Source organism: Gavialis gangeticus, unplaced genomic scaffold, assembly GCF_001723915.1.
Source record: "Gavialis gangeticus isolate Ggan-Ray unplaced genomic scaffold, GavGan_comp1, whole genome shotgun sequence".
Taxonomy (NCBI): Eukaryota; Metazoa; Chordata; order Crocodylia; family Gavialidae; genus Gavialis; species Gavialis gangeticus.
This window is the reverse complement of record NW_017729025.1, coordinates 63,336,825-63,363,158: the sequence shown is the minus strand read 5'-3', so window position 1 is coordinate 63,363,158 and position 26,334 is coordinate 63,336,825. Positions and strand designations below refer to the sequence as shown.

General features: G+C 39.1%; 1 protein-coding gene across 3 annotated transcripts in view; it reads left to right on the top strand.

Annotated features, from left to right (window-relative positions):
• NPAS3 (neuronal PAS domain protein 3) overlaps nucleotides 1-26,334 on the top strand; it is a 992,068-nt gene that overhangs the window by 165,822 nt on the left and 799,912 nt on the right. The gene's annotated exons all lie outside the window — the stretch shown is intronic.

Below are 26,334 nucleotides of genomic sequence, written 5' to 3'. Positions count from 1 at the left end.
ACACACACACACACACACACACTAATGTGACACGCTTGACCTGGCTGGGTTGAACCACATCAGTCAAATACACACACACACTCACACACACACACACACACACACACACACACTGTATAATACTGAAAGGAATAGAACAATATATTGTAAATGTCTTCTCTCAGGGTAGCTGCAGTTTAACTTTATTGGTAGGCCTAGTTTCTGTACTTCAGTGCCCTTCAAATTCTTAAGCTTTGATCTACAAGCGATGCAATCCTATGTATGCATTATTATGATTCCGTGAAGGTTTGTAAGTTGCCAGAGAAGTAACTCAAAAACATTTTATTAACTAGGCATATCATTTTTCTTCTTTCTCTTTCTGTCAGTGAAATGCCATGCATGTATTTTTTGTGCATATTTGCTTATCCTACTGGGCTGGGCAGAGAAGGTCAATATTATGCACACTTACCAGAGGCACTAGTGGAGTGATGAGTTCACCAGCCCAAGTTGTGGGGCTTTAGTTGTGCCCATTTTTTTTCTCAGTTGACTTTTTGTGGTTTAATCCTGTTGTTCTTCTCTCTTCTCCCATTTTAAGCATGGCAGAAAACATAACAGGATGACTTATTGCATCATTGTATGGGTAATGTACAACATTGGTCCTGAACAGAATTTGCTAGGTTGTCTTAGGAGATAAAGACCTTGTTAAGGTTTGTTTTTCTTTCTGGTTATACTTCTTGGCTAGGGACAGACATTCAGCAAGCCTGAGCCTGAATTGATTCAGTCTTTTCAGGTTAGTCTAACCTAGCTAGGCTGAACCGGTGTGTAACTGCACAGATATCCCATCTGGACTAAAGAAATGCAGACACACATGCCTGCAGTGTCTCAGGCTAGAAGCTGGAGGGCATTAGAGAAGCCTGCCCTTCCCTTTTACACTGCTGATTGGAGGGGGGAGTGTGGCTAGGCCCTTTGATTAGGGAACCTCCCCTCCCACCCCCCACTCATGACCAGTGAGGTGGTCAGCAGGGAGCTGATAAAAGAGCATTTAGTTGCACAGCAGGGAGTTTCACAAGGAGTTGATAGCATTCAGCAGCCCATCAGAGAACAAAAGCCTCTCTCATTAGTTCAACCTCTTCTTAAACAACTTTTTCCAAGGAAGGAATGGAGGGACCTTACCAGCTACCTATTGATTAGCTCAAAAAGCTGAAAGTGGACCCTATCCTGTCTGCCCTTTTCCTGTCTCCCTTACACAAATACGTCTCAGTGGTAGCTAGCACACCACATGCTGGCTATGGTCGATGCTGTGGGGAGGAATCCCTGCATAAGCAGGGAGTGGTGGGGGTGGGGAGCAGCAGGAAGCCAGGCAGACACTGCTGTGCCTGCTGTCTCTGCTGGAACTCCAGCTAGGGAGCATAGGGTCAGGACCAGCCCTGCTGGGCTGGAGCAGAGAGCCCCAGGCAGGGCTGCAAAACATCTAGGATGCTGGGGGATTCTGGTTTAAGTTAAGTCAGGAAGGGGTCTGGGACAGACATTGCATAAACTGGTTTGACCCAAATCAGTTAAGTCTGATACTGCATTGAACGAGGTTCATCTCAGATCGGTTTCAGCCATTTTCAGACTGGTTTATGTGCACTAAATGTCTGTTCTGTTACAGGTTTAAGCCAGTTTCTGATCACTTAAATCAGTTTATATGTAATATCTGTCCCTAGCCCAAACGACAGGAAGTGGTTATGAGCAATCTTCCTTTTTTGAGGTGAGAAAAATGTTAAGTTGCTTGCAGGTTACCTCCAGATAGAAGAGCTTTTAATCATCCTGAATTGTAGCTAATAACTGAAACTATTTGATGCTGATGCCGAGTATAGAATTAAGTGGAAACCACCAATCTTATATCCGTTGTGATTGAAGACCTGGCTCAAATTAGAATGCAAAAGGAAAAGGCTTTAGTTTGTTTCACTAGTTTACCTATCCTCTCTTTCTTTTTCTTGCACAGATTGTTTGACATGGTGATTTTAATTCTGATACCACCAAATTGACTTTTACTAAAATTTAAGAACTGGCTGAAATGAGAGCATAAAGGGAAAAGGCTTCCATTTGTGCCACTAATCTACATATCCTCACTTCCTTTTAAGATAAGATTGTTGAGCGTGGTGATTTCATTCCTGAGATTTCAGTTTTTCATAGCAGAAGAATGCTTTATGTACTATGTAAGTAAAGAGTAATTTCATAGGGTTCTTGGTACATGTACTACTCTTTTGAAAATAGAAAAAAAGTTATTTTAGGCTATTTAACCCTATGATTAAGTTTTTATCATAAAGGATGGCAACTCCTTTTTGTTTGTTTTTCTTTTCCCCTTATGTTTACAAATGAAAGCAATATTGACATGCTGAAGTTAAAAAAAAAAAATTAAAGTAAAAAAAAAATCACAAATATGCTTTTTTTCCCTGCACATTGTGCAGAAAGTACGACTTGTTCCTTGTTCAACATAGCAATTTTTTGGACTCCATTCAGTAATGTAAAGAATCCCTACTACATTCCAGAGGACTTAAAAAAATGTCATGTTAGTAAAACCTCATTAAATTATCATATGCACACTTCAGTAAACTTTACAAAATACAGTATTTTAAGAATGCCCCATTAAACTGTCATGTAGTTTTTTCTGCATTTCCTTTCCTATTATTGCTTGATTATCAGGATATTTGTATGCTAATTAAAGATTTTTCTCTTCTTTAATTGGGCTTCTCCTTTTGCTTGAGTTATTTAGAATGGGGTCCAATATTTACGTTAAAAGAGGTGATTTGTCTAAGTTACAGTATGGAAAGAGTTCCTCTCTAGGAGTTTCCAGGTGGGGATTTATACCGTCTTTGTGACACACATACATCTGGCACATTTCTAAAGGTAGCATGATTGGTCCAAAGTCTGCATTCTTGCCTAATTTCAAATTCTGTCTTCACCACTTTGGCCCGTAAGAAGACTATAATAAAAACAAAGGTTGATCTTCCTGGGCTTCAACTTCTGTGTTGATGTCCATAACACACAATCTGTTATCAACTCCTGCCTGTCCTCTCCTGCTTTTTCATTTATTTGTGCTGCAATCCACACTTCTGTTACAAGTAGTATTTCAGCCTCCCTGCAACTTGGAGGGCAGGGATGGGGGGCAGAAAACCATGGCAGACATATCTGCTAAATCTTTTCTAAAGAAAAGGTTAGACTTTGCTTTAATTTTTAGACTAACAGTTCAGTAATTTATCTAATAACTAACCATGGCTCACGCCTGTGTTTGATTTTTGAGACGATAAACCCCTTTTGAGAGGTTTTCAACAGCTGGTGACTCTGAAGTGTCCAGAAGAGGAGGTGTGTATGGAAAGTTAAGGCAGAAAAACCAGATGGGAAAGGAAAGTTTTGTGGCTCCTACTTTTCCTCTTAGTGAGTATGACCTTGGGGACAGCTAGATCTGTAAGCAGAAAGTACTTTTCCTCACAGCTTTATCTGGGTGGACTCACCTAACTGGATATATTTGGACGCATGGTTCCAGAGAGCATAGTTAGGACCCTTCTGTCCCAGTAGAATTAGTGGTTTGAACTTCCATAAGGGAAATAAATGAATAAATAAGATGAATGTAGTTTCTCCATCTTACCTTCATAGAAATAAATATGGAGTGCAATCCTCAGTACTTGGTCCCTTTGGTTATCTGCATGAAGTGAAGTGCAGAAAAGCCGGGAAGAGCAGACTGTAGGTGTTGGTCAATTCCAATGGTGCGCATGTCTCCCCTCCCAAAGGCATTTCTTTGTCCTTCAGAAAGAGGCCTGCAGTTCAAATCAAGGTTAGAGACTTGGATGATAATGTATTCAGAATAAAAGAACAATAACAGCAACAGCAACAAATCCAAACAATAGGATAGATTCTTTCAGGCCAAAATGTACTGTCTCTTTTGAAGGTCTGGTGAAGGGATTTGTGGCTCCACTAGATAAGCTATAATTATATCTCTCTCCTTGTGCACCTTTGGAAGGAGTAATCACAAATGGGGGCCAAGTTCTGACATGGAGGGAATTCCCTCTAGGATGAAGTAATGTTTTTTGTTTAGTTTTTTTGGGGTTTTTTTTTTTAGGGCTGGAAGGGACCTCAGAAGATCATCAAGTCCAGCCCCCTGCCGGAAGGGCAGGAAGTCAGCTGGGGTCATAGGATCCCAGCAAGATAAGCATCCAATTTACTCTTGAAGGTGTTCAATGTAGGTGCTTGAACCACCTTCGATGGCAGGCTGTTCCAGACCTTGGGGGCTCGGACAGTAAAGAAATTCTTCCTTATGTCCAGCCTGAAGTGGTCTTGTAGTAGTTTATGACCGTTTGACCTCGTCATCCCTTGAGCGCTCTGGTGAACACACCTTCCCCCAGAAACTGGTGGTCACCCCTGATAAACTTATAGGTGGCCATCAGATCACCCCTGAGCCTGTGCTTTTCCAGGCTGAAGAGCCCCATGGCTCTCAGCCTGTCGTAATGGAGGGATAATGGGAAGGTGTCCAGCTGTTGTTCTCCCCTTGTTGCTTCAGGTTACCATGGTCTAATTATTGGGCTGTCATTCCCAGCTGTTGCTTCTAGGACTGCATTTCCAGATCATTGATCCTAAATTTTGTGGGCTAGCACAATCTCTACTTCCCCCTTCCAGGATATATTTATGAACTGATAAGACGGACAACAGCTCAGGTATGGAAGAACCAAGAGGCAGTAAGGGTTTTCAGGTATCTAAGTGATGCAGTGGGAAAATCTGAGGCTATTTGGTCATAAGAAAAGCTGACTTACCAGTGTCTGGTAGCAGGACTGTATAAAAAAAGAAAGAAATACAGCTCTTGCAGTAAATTGTAGTAGTATGTTGTACACAAGAGAAAATACCTCTTTCCAAGTGGAATTAGAACAAGTGCAGGGGCAATAGCAACTCTTTAATGCCCTAGATTTATCTGCAGACACATCCCCAACCCTTATTTGAAATCAGAAACTCTTCTTCCTCTCCCATGGCTGTTTGTTTTAGGATCTCTCAGCTTTGAAGCCAGCAAACAGCCTATAGATTTGATCAGATGAGGCAACTGAATGTTTTCCAGAGGAGGTATTCTGTAAAGTTGTGCAAAAATTCCAGGAATAGATTTATCCTTTTCCTAGTCTCAGAAGCCTAGAAGGGCTGTGACATGACTGAAAGCATCCAGTAAGTCAAGACTGGAACAGCACAACCTATTTCCCATTTCTCCTCTCAGGGAAATGGGGATAAGCAGAGCAAGGCTCTTTCTGAAACATCTAAATGTGTTCCTAATGAAGGCTTGTCTTCAAAGCATTCCCATTTTACCATCCTCAGAAAAATTTTATGATTTGCAGATGGACAGGATACTTTTTGTTTTTTCAACTTTGATCGTAAGTATCTTACATGGTCTCCCAATACTGTTGGCCTTGGGGAAGAAGGAAATTCTCTTATCCCATCCCAAGCAATTGTTCTGAGCAGGGTTTAGTACAGAGATGAAACTGAAGCACATGCAGAGAGTGGCTTTGTTCTTGAAATATATTGGATCCATCACATGGATACACAGAAATCAACCATATGACTGAGGCATAGATGAATACCTGGTACAAGGTCTTGCTCCAGGAGAGTGCATATGAAGATGACCATACGTTAGAATGTAGTGCCATAGAATCAAATATCTACCACTTATTGGAGCCTTTTGGGAAGAATAATCTTATATGCAGCCATGCTTTAGTGATCTAAAAGTTATATGATACCTATCAAGTAATTCTGAGTTCCCCTTTAAATATTTTTCCCCCTCAAGTGGTAGAGATCTAAATGCAGTTGCGTGTTCCCTGCTCCCACAACTAGTGAATGTAAAGAATCGTTTTGTTTTTGAAGATCTCTTCCCTGCTTCAGTTACCAGAATGGGTGTCAGAAATAGAAAGCATAGCTGGAACACAATGATTCACCGAGATCTCAAAATTCTGCTCTTGTCATGAGTAACAGGCCTGTTCTGGTCATCCCAGTCAAATGTGTCTATTATAGTTTCATAATAACTGGAAGAGCATGATTAGCTGTACCCAAATTTTTCTCCTTGTCCTGGGCAAAGCAAAATTTCCCATCTTTCTGTGTGTGTGATCTTTACTGGGGGAGATGAATACCAAGATTTACATGGCAGATTACTGAGCTAGCAGAGTGGCTCTAACACCCAATTAACTGAAGTTAGTTTGGTGCTGGCAATCAACCTCATGGCATTTAGAAACACTCTCTGTCTGTGTCCGGACTCAGGTGATGAGGTGATGAATGCCTTTTCATAAAGCTTGACAAGATCCTTTCTACAGCCTCTGTCAAGTGCTACACTTAAGATGCGATTGATCTCTTAGTCATGCCATAAATAATAACCATGCCACAAATTCTGTGGTCTGGCACCAGAATGTGCCTTTCTCCTCAGCTTCTATGGGAGATGTAGGGCAAGGCAAGTGCCATGCCACGTTGGGGTGAGCAGTGACGCTTCCCACAGCCCAGCAGGCTGATTTCCTTATACTGCAGCTCCTAAGGAGCTAACACATCCCAGCCATGGGGGTCTTGGGATCCGGGAGAGGTTTCCTGATCTTAGATCCCCACGCACAAGAACCTTTAAAAATCACATGTGTGTGCAGCTGATTGTTGGGCCCAGCCCCAGGACCACACTGGGGCAGTACCAGAGCACATGCACCAGGATGTCCAAAAAACATGTGTGCAACCCAGCTGCATGTGTGGTTTTAAAATGTTCTAGAGGGGTGCAGCATGCCAGATTTGCAGTATGCCAGGACCCTAAAACACAATGTGCACAGTTGAGCTGCACATGTAGTTTTCTGACATCCCACTGCATGGGGCTCTGGGACTGGCCCCAGTGAGGTCCCAGGGTTAGGATCAATTGTAGATCCTGCTCCCACAACTGCAGTGGGTCACACCAGGGTGCAGACACCTGGCTTTCAACTTGCTGGTGCAGAATGAGTCTGGACTCATAATCCTGGGCTCTCCCTGCATTGGCAAGTAGTAATGGCATGATTGGGCTCTAATCCTTTATCTTAGTATCGTGCATCCTGCCATATATGTGGCATGTCAGGTAGCACTCTCTTTTTGGGATCGGGGATCAGATCTCATCATACCATTAAATGAATGCGTCGGGGCCTATATATATTTTCTCATCTTTTCTACTACTCTGCAGGACAAATCAAAAGGTTGACATGAGAGAGTGATACTGTTGTGATATAGTTTAGGTTGTTCTGACTGAAGAGGCAGTGGCTCTTGGGCCTGATTAACCTAGTACTGGGTCTTCAGATATCCCTCTTACAGAAAACTTCTGTTATTTCAAAACCAAACTTTTCTCTGGAGTCAGACAAGTTTAAGTTGAATACTTAGATGAAATCATTATTTTCCACAATGATCCCTAAAGAGCAGATAACAAATAGAGCTTATTCTTTTAACTATCATATTAAAACATTGAAAAATAACTTTGAGTTTCTCAAGGAGGTCTTAACTGTGGGTGAATAAGAATGTCCAAATAAAAAAGGTTGAGCCTTTATTACATAATCAAAGAAAAGTAACCTTTATATGAAACCTGGTATTAGAGACTTCTTTTGGGTGTCAACCCTATTCTGACCCAACGTGGGGCATAACCTTGGAATCTCGTTCTGTTAATCAGATCTCTCTGGGATGTATGGTTATGCTTCCTATTTCGTAAAGCAGATCTCCTGAATGGTACTGTCCTTAATCAGATTAGGTTTTTTGACATTGGAGGCTTTCAACACAAGCAATATTGTACTTTTTAATTTACGTGGTTAGTCACAGCTTTCACAACATTCTTTTCTTAAATAAATTCAAGAAATATTCCCCCTTCAGTTAAGCATCAGTTTTTAGGAGAACTGAGAATCTTAGGGCAGAGTAGCAGGGCAGTTGTATCTCCACTAGTGAGATTTGCTACGTGGTCATAAGGCCATTAGTTCATGAATTCACTAAATATTATATATTGAGCATCCATATTAAGCCAATGCCATTTCCTGTCTTTATGCAGAAAGTTTACACGTGCATATAACACACACGTGCACTTCTACCTACTTATGTGTGTCATTTTGGATGGACCATGCATTTCTGCTTACATATTTTGTCATTTTGGATGGATGGATCAATGGGAACGTGCACACAAACATGCAGATGTGTGCACACTTCTGCTTATGTATGTCATTTTGGCTGTGCAGTTTTAGAAGGCTGTTCCTGCTTCCTACCTTGGAGAGACACAACCATGAGACGTACCAGTCTGTAAACTCTAGGATAATGAATAGGAAAAAAGATAATGCGGTTACCTGAAATTTCCCTTTCTTTGAATAATCAGATCCAGATATTCAGTCCACTTTTGAGAGAAATGGATCAGTTAGTATAGAGTTGGCAACTGACACCCAAAGATTTGGGTTTGCCATCACTAGGTGGAATTAACCCTATTCTGCAGTTACTTGGAGTTGTTGTGCTTTTTTCTCCAATTATATTTAACAGCATCTCTCATTTAGAAAAGTAGATTCGAATTTCCTGGCTGTGGAAGTTGGAACTTGGTGAAGCGGGTTATTCCCTTGCTGCCAGTGAGTGACAGGTCTGGTTCTGCCCTCAAGCTGAGAGTCAGCTGAAGTACCCATTTTAATGGATCTGTGGACTTTATTATGTGAAGAAATGAAATTTGCAGGTTAAGTACAGATATAGTTTCATAATCCATTCAAATCCATATTTCAGCTTTTCCCTCTGATAACTGTCAGGATGACCTGCTGTTAACAGCTGAACGTGGGCAAAATCGAACTCCAGATTTTCCTTCCCAAATCTTTGTCATCTCCATATACTCTCTCACTTTTTACCGTGTTTTGTAACACTGCTTTCAAAATGGAAATAGTCTGGCCACACTGTGGAACTCTTGGTCAGGCCATGGTTGTCTCTTTCCTTCATTGCTACAACCTGCTGGTTCTCCCCGGGATTCCTGACATACCTCAGCAAACAATTAATAGCATTGTTGCATAGGTTATCAGGCTGCTGCATGGCTGTGATGACAGCTGTATCACCTTTCTTTTAAATCTTGTCATCTAATTTTTTCAAGTAATCAAATTCAGGTTTTGTTTTCTCACTGAAGACCCTTCTGAACAATGCCTTCCCTATTTATCTGACTTCTGTGTCTCATTTACTGTCTTCTGCCCCACCTGTAATATCAGTCTGAATGCTTCTTCCTTTTGCACAAATAGCTCTTCCTCTCTATTCCTTGAAATAATCTGAAAAGTTTTCTTCAGATCTCTCCTCAAGATTCACTTTTCTTGTAGTGCCTCCAAAAAACCCCCAGCCAAAATCTGATGGTAGGTAGACTGTGCATCAGAGAACTGTTTTAGTTAATTGACCTCATGATTAAATCTCTCTCTCAGATGATTTGGTTGTGCAATAGTTGACCTTTGTAATCATGTGATACGATTATTTTTATCTTCCCTCTCTTCCCTCCCCTGCCATTCTAGCTTACTGTCTTCTGCACACACATGGGTAATTATGCATAAAGATAGATGACATTCTGGAACTGTGAACTGCAGTTGAATATACATTTACACAACTGCACATCTAAATGATTAGTGACTACAAAAATGCAACTTGTATTCTGAAGCATTTAACGTGAAAAAAATGACAACTCCTGCTTCAGGGCAAGATGGTCCTAATTGTGAGATTGTCCTGCTTTTGCCTGGCATTAAACATGTTAACAGAAGCAAAGTGACACCTAAAGCTAGGTACAGGTGTGACACACAACATATATTAAGTGTGCAGAAAGTGCTTTAAAACTATAACAGAACAGATGTTCACAGCACTTAAAGCGCCTTAAATATAAGGGATTGCATTCTAAGTTATCCCTTGGTAGATGTGCTAACAGACTGACGTGCTTTAGGTTAAAGCATGTTTTTGAACATCTGTGCAACATCCATTGCATATTCAGCTAGGTCTCATTCCAAAGGCCTCTCCCAGGGCAGCATGTGCATCCTGGGCAGAGCTTGTCTGCTGTGCACGCATCGGGCAGGCCCCAGTCCCTTAACCCCTCAGTATTGCAAAATTTGAAGGGTAGCAGTTAAAATGAATTTGGGAAGCAATGGAGTTTTCCCTGCACTTGTATCTTCCTGGTTTTGGATTCTGCTTTTTAAAGGATGTCACTTCACAGATTCTGTTTATTTCCACATGTCAAAGAAATTATGATTACAATTCTGAAGGCTCAGAAATGCATTATTTTCATCGCATGAACTTAAACATTTAGCTGTATTGGGAAGGACTGAGCAAATAGGCTGCTTATGTGTTGGGCATTTTATTTGGAAATTGTTTGAATTTGGAAAAACTTCAAAGGAAGCTGAAAGCAAAATACAAATTATGTTGGGCTGGCAAGATGATCAGCAACAGCATCATAAAAGCAGGCAGAGGGGAGAACTAAGGGAGATTTGGGATTTTTTGATGGGATAGTCATATCTTTCATAATACAGTCTCTGAGCAATGTGAGGCTGGCAGTCTGAGGTGGTGACTCACAGCAGCAGGAGCTGTAGCAGAAAACTAGAATTGCTAGAACAACACTGTATTTACCTCTAGACAGCAGCAGGTCAGCACACAAAGCAATACTGACATCATAAAAGCAGGCCATAAGCATGTATATGCGTGTGGTTTTTTTTCTCTGAATAAATTTTAGGTGTCTATTGATGAAATAGTGAGAGTGATAGCAGGAAGTTCTCAGTATGCTGTAACTAATGGATAGAGACCTGCATAGAAAAGGTAGGTAAAGAATGAACTAATAACACAGTAATTTAATAATGAAAGCCTAACAGAGAGAAATTGCATTGGAGAAACTGACTGCTGGACTTAAGATCCAGGCTGATGGTTCAAGGTTGTCTCTTTCTCTACAGTACTAAATTCCTCCTCTGAATGATCAGCATTTATGAAAGGACAAGAAAAGTTCTTCTGTGTTTAAATGTATTAATACAAGTTAGGAGTGTGTTTCCAAGCCTAGCTGAGCCCAGTAGAGTCTATCTAGAGTGGATATTAAATCGAGGTTGCAACAGGAGAAAAGGTTTTAGGGCCAATAAATACCAAGAAATTTCATTTAGGTTTGGCTTAGTTGTAAACAGTTAAAAGGCACTATTTCTCTATGTAAGGAAAACCATTTAAGCAACCACATAAAACTGGTATGTATATTGGTACTGATCTAGGTATAACTGGTCTAATAAATGAAACCCATAACATCCTTAGAAACTCTTAAGATGCTCTGCAGATCTTTCAGAGAAGACATCTTGCCTCAGTTGAATAACTGCATTTGTTGCCCAGACCCATGGTCTTCCATTACTGCAAATTATGGGTCTGATACCATCATTTTGTTAGTCCACTGTACAAAGGGTATATGAAGAGCTAGGTGCTGGTTACTGCTAGTGAAACCACTGATGCAGCCCCTTTATTCCCTAAGACCGCTTGTAGGATGCAGGCATAATAAGAAAACATTATGGAGGACTGCAGGCTATGCAGCTCTTAAGGAACACTTACTGCCAGAAGGTGATGTTGGTGATATGTGAAGGAACTCAGAATCCAAAGAGTGTATTCTTTTTTTTACCATGGGAGAAGCCTGACTCCTGTTCCCTTGTGATAAATTACATTGTTCTGAGGGCTATATATTGGGGAAGTTCTCTAAGGCAGTGCTTCTCAAAGTGGTGGTCTGCAAGCCACCGGTTGCCCGTCTGCAGCGAGTTGCCAGGAAAGAAAGAAATATATTTTCAGAAGCATAACACTGATATGTCATACCCCCACAGTTTGTATGTTCCAACACTCCAGGTGATAGCATGTTGTGCGAGGTGAGGAAAGAGAAAGAAACAGTCGGTCATGCATTTGTGTAGCGCTGTTCCATGCAGTTGCTGCCACCGGCTGAACCAGGCACCGGTCCCTGGCCCACTGGAAAAAAAATTGCCGATCCGCCACATGAGATAGTTTGAGAAGCACTGCTCTAAGGTGACTTCACTGAATTGCCTTGATACTTCCCGTGGTGTAGGGGCAGTTATATCATCCCTGTTGTTATTTCTTGGGTGTGCCTACGGTTTTTATTTTTCCTCGGCAGATTGTTATTGGCAGCAGTGATGCTAATACTATGTCTATACTTTTTCAGTAGTTCCTAGAGTCAGAGACTAATGTCTTCTGCTGTCCTGCACATGATGTGCTGCTTAATATGAGGCAGTTCCACACATACGCATTTTCATGTGCAAATCATAAAATTCCCACATGCAAAAAAAAATTGTACACAATCGGAAAAAAACTGTTTTCTGCTTCATTATTTTATAAACTGTTCCTTATTTGAAAACACTGCTGTCCCCCCCAAATAAATAAAATAAAGTTCATCCCACTTGTTGCATCATAAGAAGTAAAACTGGTGTAATGAATGTGTCTGTCCATATCCAGATACACACCTCCCAGGTCAGCTTCTGCATAAAACTGTGATAGTGCAACAGACTCGTGTTTAAAACAATGGTTCTCGACTTCTTTAGATTCGAAGCACCCTTGAAAAGTGCTAGATCTTATTTTTCACTCATTTTTTTTATTACAGAAAAATAATTAGTAGAGCAATTCTTCTGGTGCAAAGAACTCGGAAAGACCACCACAGGTCACAACATTATGAATTCCTATTTGAAATCTCTAGGTTTATCCTGTTAATTATGTTTCTACACCTAACAGTTTAACACAGCTTGGCACCTTGTTACACCCTTGAAAGGAGCTCAGGGCACCCCAAGGTGCCATGGTACTCTCATGTAGAATCACTGATTAAGAGGATGTGGGAGACCCAAGGAAATTCCTTCCTTTTACCTGAGAGGGTCAAACTGACACATCTCCCTACCTGCAGAGCCTCATAAGGACCAGAGCACTCTCCAGCCTTTCTTTTGAAACTGGTGCACCGGTGTCTTTAATATTCATTAGATAAACAACAGTGGGAGAGTTTCTGCCCATTGAGGTCAGGGACTAGGGCCAGACTCCACTGCTTCTCCCTTCCAGAGCAGCATCCATCTCACTGAGCCATCCTGCGTTTGTTTTGTCCTTTTCCAGGCCCTGCTTTTGGCTGCCCAAAGGATGGGCCTCTTTTTCACGTCTGGCACACATGCATTCTGTTCCATCATAGGTGGAAATGGAATGCAAATTCCGTGTAGGTGCCAGCAATTGGAGTTACATGGCTACACATGCACTTAAATGGCATACAAAGGTGAAATAGGGTTTCGCTGTAACTCTTTCTGTGTACTGCATAGACAGCCCAGGCACCTAATGCAGGGCTGCAGTTTCCAACCCAGGAGCCTAAAGTGCATTACAGTCTTGTAGGTGCAATGCCTAACTAAGTCCCTTTCTGGGTCTAGTGTTGATCTTTTTGATCAGTCCTTTGTCATAAATACAAGAAATTAATTTTAAGGATCACAGTATTCATTTAGTGTTCTTTAGAAAAAAACTGACTTCATTTAGTCTGCTCTAGACAGCTCAAAATGAGAACAGCAAAGAACTTTGATGTGGATTAAAAAATGTGTTTTGTGTAGGCGGGTTGCATGGCTGAAAGCCTAGAAGTCAATGATGGACTTGGAAATTTCCCATCACCCCTTGTTTGCTTTGGTGTGTATACTTCCAAATATGTGGCAATATAACATTTTCTTGTTGGCATTCAGACACACTTGCCTCACCAGTGGTGGACCACATTTACCGTGTTAAATTTACTTCATTTTCACATCATACTGGAGGGGGTTATTCAACCAATATAGAGAGAGCAGAACTGAGTACATTGGAACTCTCTTTTTATGAGCTGTATGACTTTGTTTCTTGTACAGAATATCATATGCAAGTTATTGGGGTTTTAAATTCAGAAACAGTAAAAATTAAATATAATATTTCATTGAGTCATTATAATTGAAGGGGACACTGGAAGAATACAGAGAAAATATAAGTCTGGCTGATTTTGTAACCATCCCATCTCTGTTTGGATTATGGGACTTGTGAAATTCTTAATATGTAATTCTTGTTGAGATTCTTTGCAAGGAGAAGGTAATTCATATGCATATTTAAACTTTTTTACTCTCTTGATGGTTTTTCAGAGTTACAGTTATGATAGCTGACTAGGTTGATCTGGCTATGTTTTCCACTGTTACACTATGTTTTTCACTGTTGCTTTCTTTGTTACACTACTTTTGATAAGCCAGAATTTCACTGTCCAGGGCAGGCAGTTGGGAACATTTCACAAATACTGAATTCACAGTCTATAAATAAGAACAAAAATATTTTCATGTAAATATCATGTACACCTAAACAAAACAGTGCAAACGGAATTGATTTGTAAGGGCTTTTGCAGTTTTGCATAAGTCCTTATGACATGGAACTAACACCAAGGCATATTTTTGTTGTTGGAAGTTCCATTTACTTGGATGACTGAATGAATGCGTTAAATTAAAAGATTCTTTAGGAGTAGGTCTCAAAATAAAAGATTGTTTTTATGTCCTCCGAATCTAGTGTTTTAGATTACTTGACAACTTGAAACAGTTGTAGCATGATTGCTGATGCTGACGTATTTCACCATTTAATTTGACAAAGGTTAAAAAGAAGGTCTTTCTGATTCTTCTCCAAAATTAAATTACACAGATTGCTACAGTGCAGCAAAAACTGTTCCCTGTTATAAGAATTGGAGCAATGCTAGATAATATCCAGATAAATTACTAGACTTGGCAACAGCTAATTTTCATTAGTCCTGAGTTATTAGACAGGTTGTAAGTTGCTGCTATCGATAGAATGTCAATATTGTAGGCATGCGTATTGAGCATTCTTCGTCATTTTGGAGAAATATTGATCAGAACCCACTCCAGAAATTAGGAGCTGGGGAGGAGGGGACACTTTTTGGATATAATCTGATAAAGATATAGCATACTAATATATATTGACTGTCCTGTCCATTTTTAAATCATTAAAGCCTCTCAATAATATTTTATTAATGGGCTAGATTGATCCTGTATGTGGAAAGCCCTAGACAAAGGGTAGAAACTTCATGATGGTTGTGTTCAAGGAGTTTTCACTGGTAAGTAGTGGGGATGTTCTACAGAACCTTCAAATCCTCTAAGAACCATGGCAGTCTTGGACTTCAGTGTCTGCTAAAGGCACAAATCACTGATAGAGGCTTTGTGCATTTGTACTGCTTCCTAGTCCTCTGCTGTCTCTCACTGGCTCCATTAACAGGCCTTCAGTAAAACTACGCTTCTGGTATTTTCTTGGCTGGTGCTTTTAGAACCACTCTTAAATGAGGGTTTAATAATACAGAGGAATTAAGTGTGAAGTTGTTGAGTTGTAGGCCTGAGTTTCTGAGGAGGTAGTAGATATACCCAGAACATCTTCATTCTGTTTGTCCCTTCCCTATACTTCGATCTCTCACACCATGTAAAATTTTCCATGGTATCTAGGCACAGGAAAGCAGGTTTTTTTCTTACTACTCAGGTAAAAGGGGAATCTTTGTCTGCTAGGCCTTTGTGTGTGGATCAACAGGAGATGTTCTGGGCCAAGAAGAGGTGTACTTAATTGGGGTAAAGCAGATATATCATACATGCATTTTCCCTAATCTTAACCTCAGAAAATATAAAATAAAGATCCTTCTAATTGTTTTCTTTTTCTTTTTTGCTGCTTCCATTCTTTACTGAATAAGTTTAATAAAGCCCCTGCTCTCTCTTTCTTTCTGGGTAGGAAGTTAACTCATGCCAGTCCATTGACATCAGTGCAGGATTTGTGTTTCAGTTTACTTTGTTCACCAAATTAATTGGAGTTCAGATTCCAGAAATATTTGCACATAGGCCTAACTTTAAACTAGTTCCATTACCTGCATTGACTTCACTGACTACTGACTTCTTCTACAGTTAAAGTTAAACTCTTGCAAAAAAAGCCATAAATGTTCCAGGTTTGACGTCTTATACACTAACTTTTACAGGCCTCTGTCAGTTTCAGAAGGCTACTGAAGGGCAGGCTCAGAACCCCTCTGCTGCTGCTCAATTAAAGCAGTTATAACTTTCCTGTAGAGTGGAATGTTTTTGAAAGCCACTCCCAGATGTGTGAGCTGTCTCTCTAATCCCACAAATTGTATTTTGGTCACAGAACTGTAAAACTGGCCTTAATCATCATCTTCAAACACTACATCTGCATTCAATAAAACTCTCCTACATTCAATTCGCTTGTGTTTTGAAGTCAGAAAAGTTAAAACAAGCATGCCAATTACTTCATTTACTGTTGTGGTTGATGTGGGTTTTTTTGGTGAGAGGCAAATATTTAATTTAATCTACGTCTTTGACTATTTAAGGCATGCTGAATTTATTCTCTCCATGTTAGCGTTATATATATTTGAACAATGTGTAAAGTAAGTCTAATACAATAATAGTACTTTTCCTTTTTATAGAGTCTTCCATCTAACAAATGCAAACCACTTGAATTCTCATGATGCTGCTGAGTTTCAGTCAAGGGGTGTATACAGATGTTCAGGGAAGTTAGAGGGAGGTTAGATCACATTAAAAATGGCCGACTGATCTATCCTGGTTTACCCCAGTGCTGACCTTACACTTAGATCACCAGTTATCTGATCTAAGTGAAAACTGTACAGAAGTTCAGGACAGTTAGATCAGTCTAAGACTAGGTGACCCAAACTAAGTTAACTGCATCTCCAAGCCAGTCTTAGATTCCGTTGGCCATTTTTAGACCGATCTAATTCTCCTGCACTTCTGTACAGTTTCTAACATAGCTCCAGGGTTGGGAAAGTTCAGCTACTGGCTTCAGCTCTGGGGCTCTGGTTTTCCTATTCCCTGCCTGGCACCAGGCAGTTTTAAGCCCCCTGTCCCTCCCCCCAAAATGAGCAACCCCCTCCCCAAGCTGCCAAACCCTCTATCCCAGAAGATGCTTCTGGTGCCAGCTTTTCTGGCATTCACTGGTGCCAGGAGCTAAGTAAGTCAGGATGGGAGGAGGGGCATGTGGGGTGGGGGGATTGTTTGTCTGAGGCTGGTGGGGGAGAAGGGGGCTAAAAATAGCCCCCAGTACCAAGAGGTGGGAAAGAGAGCCCCCCCATTCCCTCCAAGCCCTCTCACAGACCCAAGAAGCTTCCCTGACCCCTTCTGCTCTTGTGACTGCCCCACAGATCCTACCTGCCCCGCCAAGCTCCCTGATCTCTCCTAAGGACCCTGCCTGCCCCCCTCCACACCATCCCCCATTAGCCTTCTCCATCCACCTTAAATGGCCATTTTAACTTGATCTAATCTCCCAAAATGTCTGTATGCACCCTATATCTAATGCATAGAGGGGGAAATTCACCCCTGTAACTAGGCTGACCCCGAGGTTTGTATGCAAATTCAGTTCTACTTAACCTTAAGAATATCTTAAGTGCTGCATAGACGTTGTGCTGAAACTCTGCACAGTAATGTATTTAATCCAGATAGATGAAGGGCCAGATCTTATTCTCTTTAATGCCAGTGGCTTCAGTGGTGCAGGAGTTGGCCCATAAGTAACTTGCTCAGAACTCGCATAGGGAACCTGTAGCAGAACTAGGAATAAATTTCTTGATTATTAGTCATATGCTTTAACTACGAGGCATTAGTATGTCTACACTGCAAAGCAGTGACTGCTGTGTAGTATACTTGAGCTAGCTTTAAACTTGCCAGTTTGCGGGTCACTGGCAATCTGTCTTTGGCTCAGCTCAACCTGGGCTGCAAAATCCATCTGAGAAGCAGGATAAATTGGCTTGTACTAAGCTCTAGTCTGGTCTTCTGTATGTCAGTACTAGACTGCAGGCATAGCTTTTGGTGGAAACCTATATACTACTTCTCTGCAACTATAAATGAATAGTTAGTAGCCTAACTGTGAATTAGTTTTCAGGAATTGTATGCAAATTTTCATCAAGTAAGGATGTGGGGGTATGGCTGTTTGTGGAAACTGTCGATATCACCTCCGGGTCACCCCAAGGGTGGTCACTGAAAGTTGTACTCTGTTCTTCAAGGTTTTCAATGGAAATGAGATGCATATTTAGCCAAAAAAAAAGAAGTAAACTTCATGATTTCTTTGAAAGGGGTTTTTTTTTTTTTGGTTTTTTTTAAAGCCCTTGATTTGTTATCTTTCTCACTGTGTTTTCCAGTAGCGGGTCATGGGGCATAATTGGCTATTGCTTCCCTCATGAGCTTCACAGGCAGTTGTGCTGACAGCTCTTGAGTTGCCTCTGGGTCTGTCATATAGTAAAGCTGCTGATGGGCTCTCTGCGTTGCTTACCAAGCTGCTGTGGATTTAACTGTGCCTTCTTCTGAGCTGTGATGTACAATTGAATTTCCTTATTTAACTGAAATAGACCAAGATTTTGTGACTTCTATGCTTCCTTCATCAGTGAATGTGAAAGCGTAAGATCTTGCTAGATACACCGTTAGTACTCTGTGGTGTTCCCCAACATTATATATCAGAAGGAATTTTCAGAAAGAAGTAGGGGGTGGGGGGAATTTTTAATATTTCTAAACGGAAGGAAATTAATTGTTTCGCAGTGATTTTCAACAGGGTGCTGCAACATCCTGGGGTATCTTGAGGGTAGAACACACTGTTAGGTATATAAGCATGATTCATATGATAAACCCAGAGATAGAAAATAGGAATCTGTAGTGTCAAAAGCATCCTGATCTGTTTTGGTCTTTCTGAGTTCTTTGCAACAGAAAAATTGTCCTAATATTTTTCTGTCATCAAAAAATGAGTGAAAATGAACAACTAACATTTTCTGAGGGGTGTCTCAAGCCTAAAACAGTTAAGAACCACTCATTTGGACATGCAGAACATGAAATAAATTAATAAACATTAACACAATTTTACAGCTAAAGAATAGTAACATTGTTTGTTCATACAATACAGGAAATGTTAGCATAAGAGTGATATTGTATCTGTGATGGTCCAGATACTACATAGTTGGTCCCATAAAAGATATCGCCCTAAGAAATCCTTGCCTCTCGCATGATACAGGAAAATGATTTACATATACATATTAAATGAGTGAGGAGTTAATTGGTTTTCAAAAGTGGCTCCTTTTCTGCTGTTAGAAAGTTCTTAAGTTAATTTTGTGGTATGTAGGAATATAGGAATCTTGAAAAAACAGTGCTTTGAAAAAGCTGTTAGTGTGTTTACTGTCCTGTGGTGGTAACATTTTTATTTATTTATTTAAGAGGTGTTTATAAGTGTATCACATACACAACAAAGCTATTGAATCACCAAATGTAGTCTCTGAATTTTCTTTTAAGGAGAAAATACGTTTAAAAACTGCTGTGACAAATCAATATAAAAATAGATCTAAAATTACAAGTACAAATAGAATGTTGTTCTTGACTGGTTTGCTTATATTGAAACTATATTATTTTATGTGAAGTATGTGTAATAGAGCATTAGATTTGAAAACTCTGTGTTGAATATTACTTCTGACAGCCTTTTTTAGGGTCACTAAAATTCCAATAATTCAGTACAGAATTGAAGTCGATTCCAGAGAAAAATTTAATATAGTCTGCTTGCCTGCCAGCTTCAACATAGTTCCTGAGTATTGAAATGGTTTGACACATTGAAATATAAAGTGCATTTGTCATATCTATTGGTGGAGTATTTTATATGATCGCATCTAACAAAACTCAAGTTAAAGTAAAACTCGTATTCTGTTCATATTCTGTCTGTTCCATCTTTATTTTTGTTTCTTTTTTTAAAAATTCTGATCTGACTCATTACAGGAAACAAATCAGCCCAAATAATAAAAAAAAATTAAATGAATTGTCTGGAAATATCTTACAGGCTCCAACTAATTTGAGGATCTGTATGGCATATATTTATGCATACATATATTATTTGTTTTATTTTCGGTACTTTTAAATGGTGTATGGCTTTGTTATGGTGATATATGGTCTTTTTCCAGTGGTACATATTTATTTACACAAATAGAATCAAGTAATACTCCCTTTTCATCTAATGGGGAGGTGATTTACTCTACAAACATCCTGAACAGAGATTAGACTGCAATTTTTTGCTACAATATTATAATTTATGAAAGTAAATGAATCTTTTCTTTACTTTGACTGATTAAAATATTGGGGGAATATGTATAATTTTACTGATCAGAGGCAAACAGAAGAGAATAAAAAAAAAGATGTGAAAATGTTCTACGCTGCATACTTCTGCACTTGCTAGGAGTTTGCAGAAGCTATTCTGTAACATAAAGCTTGAACCAGCTTCAGTGGACTTTGGTTTAGGCCCACGGTGCAAAGAATTTGAGGCAAAGAAAAGGAAGCCAAGATAGAGATAAAGAATGATCACTTCACAATAAACAATTGGGAATAGAAGATACCTACAGCCTACTTAATGCTGATGTCTTTCTTCCATTTTTCCATTCTAGTATGCTGGCCATGGGAGATAGTGTGTAGATGTAACTTCAGAGAACAAAGTTAGTAGCAACTTGACCACGGAGGTGAGGCCTGGTTCAACCTCACAGATTCAGAGAATCCCTGGAAATAGACTTCATTTTTATTCCTGATCCTTCAGCTACCCATTGCAGGCAGGAGAGGTCTCTGCCCTGCTATAAAAGTCATAAATTTATCCCACATGAGTGAAAGGAATAGAAAAAGAGTATATCTGAGTTTCACACTGTGAGCAGGTGTGGTCTTTGGGCATATTTTAAATGCTTTTTACTTGCTCTTCAATAGCTTGACACCTTGAGAATAAAAAAATGTTCAAATTTTATCCTACATAACATAGGATTATTCCCTATATAAGGTTGGATTCTCTTCAGAGAACAAAGTTGGTAGCACTGAGGCAAGGCTTGGGTCAGACTCATAGATTAAGAGAGTCCCTGGAAACACAGCTCAGTAAGATTCTTTGCAGGGAGATTCCCTCCTGGCTCCTACATAGTTTTGTGTTTCTCCTACTTGTAGATATTTTTGTACCCTTCAGACTTCCAGTGCTTCTGTTTTATGAACAGTAAAGGACAGAATTATTGTTAAGTGAAAAATGTCCTCTCTCTGTTTGTGAAGGGGAGAAAAAAATCTTTTTGATCTACAAGCATATGAACAGTAGTTTGTTTTTTGGTTATATAAAAAGTACTACATTAATGACCTAACCTGAACATTTTCCATGTAGTTTTTAAAGAAAGAATATTCTTTCTGAAGAGGAGGCTAAAAATAATGTACATTTCAATGATGTCTTTCTTAACTAAAGCAGAGATAGAGAACTAGTAGCCTGGTTAGCCATTTTAGGGGGCTTATATTAGTGTATTTTATTTTGAATAAAGTCAATAAGAAGCAAAAAGTTTAATTAGCAACTATTTTTGTCATGATATAGGAGGCATATTGAAAAATAAGCTGTTTATTTTGGAGGAATGGGGAATAAGCAACAGTGAAACTTTGAAATAAAAGTTGTTGGACCTTTTTGCTGTAGATTTGAAAATAAGTCCAGAAGGCTGAGCTTAATATAACATGTGGCAGGTGGCCTGCATTTGCCTGGAGAATTCCTCTAGGGCAAGACAGCTCAGCAAACACATAAATCCTTTTTTCTCTGTTATCTAGTAGCACATTTAGTTGCCATGGGAATTTTATTTATGCAGCAGATCCTCTGCAGTTCAGTTTGTGCCTAAAGTTTAACTGTACAGCTGTTACCGTAAATGCTACATGGCAATATTTTCAAAACATAGCACCTTTGAACAAAAAGAACATTTCTTCTGCATTGATTTTTTTCACATTATCAAAACATCTTTTTGATTACAATAAGATATTGTTTGCCACAATCTTCACGTGTTCATCTAAGTAGTAGTTCTCTTGCACAGAACTTGTTAATTTAGAGAGAACATATATTAAGCCCATTTTATGTCAGAATTGTACCAGGGAAAATTAAATTTTGGTAAGTTAAAGAAAGCACTTCATACACTGACAGAAGGCTAACTGTTTAAGTAGATAGCTACTAACTGGGATATCGTCTTTGCTTCTGAGCCACCTATTCATAATAAATTCTAACTAAAATAAATAGGATCATCTTATCTTAGTTTTGTTTTTTTTTGAAAACTTCCTAGATACTTTTTGACAACAGTAGAACTAATAAGTTTAGTCAGCTCAGCGCTAAGTTCTGATTATTGGATTTACTTTTGTTTAGTCTTGATTTGTATGACAACAAATAAATCACCAATATGTTTTCTTTGCGGGAAACAGCATGGATTTGTCAATGAAAAAGGGATCTGGTGTTTTTAGAAGGAGTGCATAAACTATCCAATACCATCTGTGTCCCAGCCCATTAGGAAAATAAACAAAAGAAAAACTAGTCATTGGTAATTATTTTTTTCCAGTAGAAGTGAAGCACAATATTGAGAAGCCAGAATTGCCTAGAATTTTTTCCATATTAAGTTATCACTTGGAGATATTTACTTTTCCAGAGAACTGTGGAGACTTTATCCGACAACACTGCATTGTATTAAGCAAATATGACTGTCATTAAAATATAAAATTGAAGTTTCTAAACAAAATATTAGCATTATTTAGAATGCAGGTTTTTTTTGGCACAAAACGTACTTATTTAACATCAAAGTATTCCTTCTGCACCAGCTGTTATTGAACAAATGTCCCTGATATGAACCAAAACTTCAAGGTAGTTCCTTTTTCTGAATATTAAAACAAATTGCACCATGATTACTAGAATAAATTAAATGCTGTAAGAATTACAAGAAGCTCTTCAACTTTGCCATAGCACTGTTGCCTTGGGTGTCTTCAACTCATTTGCCATTAGGCCTAATCTTGATTCTGGAGAACAAAAAATCAGTTTATATTAATTACAATATTTGGCTGCTTTTGCTTTGCTGTTGTTTGTGGAATCTGAAGATGTATACCTCTCCTTTGCTTGATATCAGCAGACTTAAAATATTTAATCTTCTTGATATCTGATGGATTTGTCAGGACTATGAATCTTTACAAGGAAAGGGCTTGTGGAGGTTAATCAACAGCTGTCAAATGAAAATTTAAGCTTAAAGATACATAAATAAAATGCTAATATAATAATTAAAACTGTTATGTCACTGTCCCTGGTGACAAGACATTAAGATTCTTTAAAAAAAAAACCCCAAAAAAACCTCCCTTCTTCTTCATCAAATGAGGAGGACTGTTGAAACTTGGTGACTTCAAAGAGAATTAATTTACCTTTTATCTGGCATAGTTTATAAAAACAAGATTGACAGCTGACCTGATTAAAGTCTATAAGAACCTTCACAGGGAGAAAATCTTGGGTGCTACAGCCTCTTTAATATAGTAGAGAAAGGCACAACAAGAAACCAGTGGCTGGAAGATGAAGATAGACAAATGATAAATTGGGCACACATTTTTAGCAATGAGGGTGTTTATGTTTAATCACTTCAGGAAACATGGTGGATCACCTCTTTAGATACCCTCAAAATGAGAATGGATGCCTTTCTGGAAGCATTAGCCAAAAAAAAATTTATTCTCAGTGGAAAGGTTACAGGGTGAAATACTATGACCTGCGATAAACCAGCAGGTTTTAGGCTCCATTGAGTTAGGTCTGAAAAGGACAAGAAAGGATGTAATACAAAAAAGAACATTTGCTTTGTATTCCATAGAGAGAGAGATTTGAAGTCTGTCCACAAAAATGAAGTTCCAGCCCAACTCCCATGACAATTTTGGGAGCCATTTGTGGTCCATTCTTTGCTGAATAAAGGCAGCACTGTTTCTGTTAAGAAGAAGGATTGTATTTTATCTATATGAGTTTACTTTGGAGTTTTCCTTGATATATATTAGGGAATGTTAAAATCCAAGTATTTACATGGCTTTGTACAGTTGGAAGAGAGCATAGGATCCCGCGTATGGTAGTTACACGGTACATCATTGGTTTATAGTGACACAATTTAAGACATGGAGCTGGTTATGTAGCCTATGTTAGTCCAAGGTATAGGGGGAATTCACCTGGACAATTAAGACACTAGAGACGCACTAAAGCAGATCCTGCTCTTCCAACTCATTATAAGTACTTGCATATATTATAGCAACTTCCAGTTTTGCACATTCTAGACCAAATTTAAACCTATAACTTAGAATTTAGAGTGCAGGGGTTTATACCCAATCACCATTTTTCTGAGGCAGACCCCGGGTTCTAATAGCAGAGGTGGGCTTTGAGGAATCGGTTACTATCCATTATTTTTTGTGGGGAAAGACCTAATTAATTATTTCATAAATTAGAGATGCTTGGGGAGATGTTCTGACCTATCCTCTGGCAAGCATAATGTGCTTGGGAAGTGTGCTATGATTCCCAAGACAGGCTGCTGCTGCTGCTTTGCAAACCATGCCCCTGACAAACCTTCTTCTGTCCCTCAATGTGCCTCCCTATACAACATCTGGATGGGAATGTAGTGATGTAAATCCCAATGTGCATGGTCTGTGCATTTAAAACCTGTTTCACTAAAAACAAGTTGGGCTTCCAGTCTTTGAAAAGCTAGACAAGGCAATGGAAACCCCAGTAATTGATTTCAGAGCTCATGTGTCATAGAAGCTAGACATTTTTTGTTGACACAGACTCATAACACTTAGGAGTGAATATTGATGTACAGTAAATAAAAAGTGATAAAAGGCTGTTGCTATGCATACTCAAGGTCTGCTTTTCAAAATTAAATAACTTTGCATTTTAAAACACAGTATTTTGGCAGGAGTATATTAGAAGTGAATAGTGTAAAGGTTGTTTGCAAAATTATTCTTTTTGTGTTCTATATGTGCATAAAAAATGCAGTAAGCTGTAGTAGGTGAAACCGTCTTCACCTAAAGCTGGTGACTGTTCTTAGTGATTAATCACAGTCAATGACTCTTGTTCCTGACACTGATGGACAATCCAAAGGATGCTATTATCATTTTAAAAGTGTCTTGAAATAATAATAAATTATCATAAAGCATACTTTATTTTGTGTGGTATGTGAAACAAAATACCCTTCCAAAAAGGTGTGGGGAAAAAGGAAGGTATCATGGTATTTAAAATTTAAATATTGACATATACTCCTGGTGCCTAGCACATTTCTCATAATTTAATTCTTGAATTCTCAGTATAAAAGAGGCTTCATTTTTATATATAATATTTACATCATGCCTGTATTTCCTCCAACCATGCTAGCAAGCACTGCTGTGAAAGGACATTCATCACTCCTGCTCCATGTACACCAAATACTAAAAAAATATGATGTAGAATAGTTCTGGGTGTCAAACAAGGGTGTCAAGTATGCCAAACAGTAACTGTGTTACATTTTTTTCAGTCTTTGGTGCTCACCAAGTGGGCATGTTAGGGAAGATGCTCCCTGGAAGGGTTGGAAATAGTATAGACATGCTCTTAAAAGTCCTTTTAAAAATGACTGTAATGTATTGCTATGTCATATTTTTTCTTCAGGTGCAGCTGTCTGAACTGAAGACATTTTGCATTAGGTAGCCAGCCTGAAAGAATATTAAACTACTGATAATAGGGTCAATCGTTCCCCTAAGACAGAGGAAGCTTCTCATGTCACCCCCTCTCGTAGACCCAAGGAGCTCAGTTCTAGGCCCTGGGGAGAATGGAGACCATAAATATTGATCATTACCACCTCTAAACTCAGAGAGGAAAGATTAACTGAGAAAAATGGGAAGGAAACTGTGGGAGTAGTGAATCCCCCAAGTCTCATTGCAGAATTAAAAACTGTTGATTGCAGCGGGTGTAACTGAATTATATTGTTGTCTTTCCTTGCTTTTCCTTTTCTTTTTTAACTCAACAAGAATGTATGCAAAGCTGATTGTTTCTAGTGTTTGAACATGTGTATTGCTGACTTTCTTGCAGTTTTTTGTGCAAGTCTAGATACTATGGTTATTCTCTCTTTATTCTGGTAGTTGGAGGCATGAAACACAGATGTTTAAACATATTTCATCTCCAGCACACAAAAAAAGTATTCTTTATAGTTACATTTGGTGCTCTAAGTGAGAAACAAAATACAGGGGGAGTTGTGGGGGAAAGCTGCAGGATTCCAGCTGGGATCTGAGGTAAATAAAACAGAATGTAGGAAGATAGGAAGGAGGATTGGAAAAGTTACCTGATTACATGTTTAAATTAATCATACTTTTCTCTTTTTCTGCTTTGCCTGCCTTCTTTTTTAAGTTTTATTTTAACATTTTGTTTCATTTTTTAAATGTGTACTACTTGCTCAAATTAATCTGTATGAAACTTTATATCGTGTTTTGAAGAAATGTTGGAATTTGTTACTTCCTCGGGGGAAAAAAAGTGTAGAAGCTAAGCTTCTGTGAGCTCTTGCTCACTGTGAGCACTGTCATT